We start from the raw sequence: 3,570 nt of genomic DNA on the forward strand, positions 1-3,570 counted from the left end.
AGATTTGGAGACAATATCTATATGGGGTCCGTTATACCATTTACGCGGATCACAAGAGTTTGCAATATCTTATGGACAAGCCGAACCTGAACATGAGGCAACGAAGGTGGCTGGACATGGTCAAGGATTACGACTGCAAGATCCTTTACCATCTGGGTAAAGTGAAAGTGGTCGTGGATGCCTTGATCCACATGTTGGCTGGATCATCAGTTGGGGATATGTATATGAGGATATCCACTGATTCTCCACTTTTGTATTTGATTAAAGGGGCACAGGTTGAGGGAGTCAAGAAGGAGAATTCAAAAAAAGAGAGGATCAGGGGCGAGATCAACAGTTTTGTCATCGATAGTCAGGGATTGTTGACCTGGTGTGGACGGGTTTGGGTTTCAGTTTATGGTGGGATCAGGCAGATAGTTTTAGAGAAGGCTCATAAGTCTCATTTTTCGATACACCCAGGAGCCACCAAGATGTATCCGGATTTGAGACTAATTTACTGGTGGCTATGTATGAAGAGGGAGATACCGTGTTATGTTGAGAGGTGCTTAACATGTAGGATGGTCAAGGCCGAACATCAGAGACCACATGGCAAGCTACAGCCTTTGGAGGTTCCCATATGGAAGTGGGAACAGATCACCAAGGATTTCATCACCAAGCTACCGAAGACTGCCAAGGGTTTTGATGCTATATGGGTCAACATGGAATGATTCGCCAAGAGTTCCCACTTTTTGGCTATCCATTAGAGCTTCTCGGCCGAAATTTTGGACAATGTGTATGTTCGGGACATTGTTGCTCGCCATGGGGTTCTGGTCTCCATTATATCAAACTGACATGTTCAGTTGACCTCCCGATTCTGGTAGAAGCTCTACGAGGAACTAGGTAGGAGGCTACATTTCAGCATTGCTTATCATCCGCAGACTGACAGTCAGAGTGAGCGGACCATCTAGACACTTAAGGATATGTTGCAACCTTGTGTCATAGATTTCGGTGGGAGTTGGGATTCCTACCTACCTCTTGTGGAGTTTTCCTACAACAACTATAACACCAGCAATGGTGCCCCGCCTTTTGAGCTCTTCTATGGTCGAAGATGTCGTACCCCTGTTTGTTGGGGACAGGATGGTTATAGAGTCCTAAGAAGGACTGAAGTAGTCCTCCAGAGCACAGAGTTTATCCAACAAATCAGGCGGAGACTACAAATAGATCAGAGTCAGTAGAAGTGTTATGCGGATCAGAGTTGGAATTTCAGGTCGGTGATATGGTACTACTGAAGGCTCACCCTGAAAGGGTGTGATACACTCCAGGAAGAGGGAAAATTGGGACGCTAGTATATTGGACTATTCTGTGTGATTGTCAGGGTAAGCAGGGTAGCCTACCGGTTGGATTTTCCAAGTGGGTTCAACGATATCCACAACACTTTCCTTGTTTCCTAGTCGTGGAACTGCATGTTGGACGATGAGGAAGTGGTCCCTTTGGATGATATTCAGGTCGATGAACGCCTGAATTATATTGAGAGTTCAGTAGCGATAATGGAAAGAAATATGAAGGTTTTGTGCAAAAAGTAGATACCATTGGTAAAGGCTCGATGGCAACATTGGAGAGGATGTGAGTGGACCTGGGAGCTGGAGGCGGAGAAGCGAGAGCATTATCTTGAGTTATTCGCAACAACCAACTTCGAGGACAAAGTCAAGTTTAAGTGGGGGAGAATTGTAACATCCTGATGATGAGGTATTTTCAATTTGAACCCTAAGCATGAATAAATATTTCATTTTAGTCCTTATGCATCAGAAAGGCTGCAAATGGCCCATAGTGGCATTTTGGTAAAGTCTGGTCAAAACATAGTACGTTGGGCATACTCTTCATACATATGGCGTACATGCGAGGGACTTGGTACGTTGGGCGTACTCTTTATATGTTGGGCGTATGTTCAAGGCTTCCAAACCCTTAATTTTAGGTTTTGAACCCTATTTAAACAAATTTATGGCCCCAAGACCTTCACCCTAATCAGCCTCCAACTGAGAATACGACCCTCTAGAAAACCCTAAGTGAAAAGAGTGCATTTTTTGCTCATTTATCTGCTTTGGTGGTATTCATGAAGAATAAAAAGTTTGTGCAAGGACCTTGAAGCTTGAAAGCAACTTAGATTTGGGATTCCCCACTTTCTAGCAACCTTTAGGAGGTAAAAAGTACATAACTTGATCACTCTATCTTGTAGATCAAGCCATTTCTTCATTTAGGGAACTTTTGATCCTAAATATGGTGATTCTTGAGCATGACATGGTCTTAACCAAATAAGTCATCCTTTCAGACCTTGCAAGGGGTCTTAAGTCAAAACATGTGGTATTGATGCTTATTTTTTCTCCATGCATGTTATAGAAGATCTTAAGGCATTAAGATGTTGAGATTTTGTGTATTAAGCACTCAATGGACATGCAAAATCATAAAGTTGGAAACTTTTATGACTCTTGGTGGTATTTTAGCCTTGGATCAGCATTTAGATGTGTTAAGTCAGAGAAATAAGGTCTTAATAGATTAAGAAGGGCACGACTGCGTATGCTGGGCATGCCGAAGGGTACGTTGCGCGTACATTGATTTGGCCCCGACGCCTCGGACATATAGTGCACCTCGCGTACATCTGGAGTACGCCCTGCATACGAGCCCTAAGTTGACTCGGCTGACTTATTGATTTTGACCAATTTTGACCTTGGGTATTTTGGGAAAATGTTATTAATTTGAAACGGGTAATGTTTTGACGTTTAGGATTTGGGTTGAGCCGATATTTGACCGTGATGTGAGTTTTCGTCACTGTTCTTTTGGGTCGAAGGCACCAATGTCGGTCCCTTTTGGTTTTCTATCCGGGTATCTAGTATATTGTTGTATAATAATGATATGTGGATCTTCCGTCTAGACTGTTAACTGGTTATATTATTATATGTTAGTTGTTATGTGCATGTCGACATGGTATGGTGGGATTGAGACTGTACTAATTTGTGTTGTAATCCAATAAATTAGTGCATTCCAACTATAAGGTTGTGGGAAGGGCATTCCAACCGTAAGGTTGTGGACCAGGGGTAATCCAACTAGGAGGTTGTGGACCTGTTATGTACCGGGCATTCAAACAATAAGCTTGTGAGCCAAGGGCAATCCAACAAGGAGGTTGTGGACCCGTTATTTACCTGATTATATGTTTGTATGGTGGTATTTTGGGGAAACTCACTAAGCTTTGACTTACAATTTTAGTTTGTGGTTTCAGGTACTTCCGAGGATCGTTGGAAGGCGAACACATGATCGTACACAACTTCTTCTTTTGTTAATGGTTCTTGGGAAAAAAACTTTGATTTGAAATAATACTTTGAAAATAATGACTATTTTGTAAAAAATGATGATGAATAATTGATTTTTGAAAATTTTAATTTTTTGTGGTTTTTGAGTGTTATATTGTAACTTCATTTAAATCACTCTCATCATTAAGAAGAGATGGAGATAAACTAGTTCAACAAATGGTTGAAAAGATCCAATGACTTCAACTTCCTCACCATCATTTAATATGAAATCATTATCACATCCTGATGGTTT

Source organism: Lactuca serriola, chromosome 8, assembly GCF_051521515.1.
Source record: "Lactuca serriola cultivar US96UC23 chromosome 8, Lser_US96UC23_V15, whole genome shotgun sequence".
NCBI classification, from domain to species: domain Eukaryota; kingdom Viridiplantae; phylum Streptophyta; class Magnoliopsida; order Asterales; family Asteraceae; genus Lactuca; species Lactuca serriola.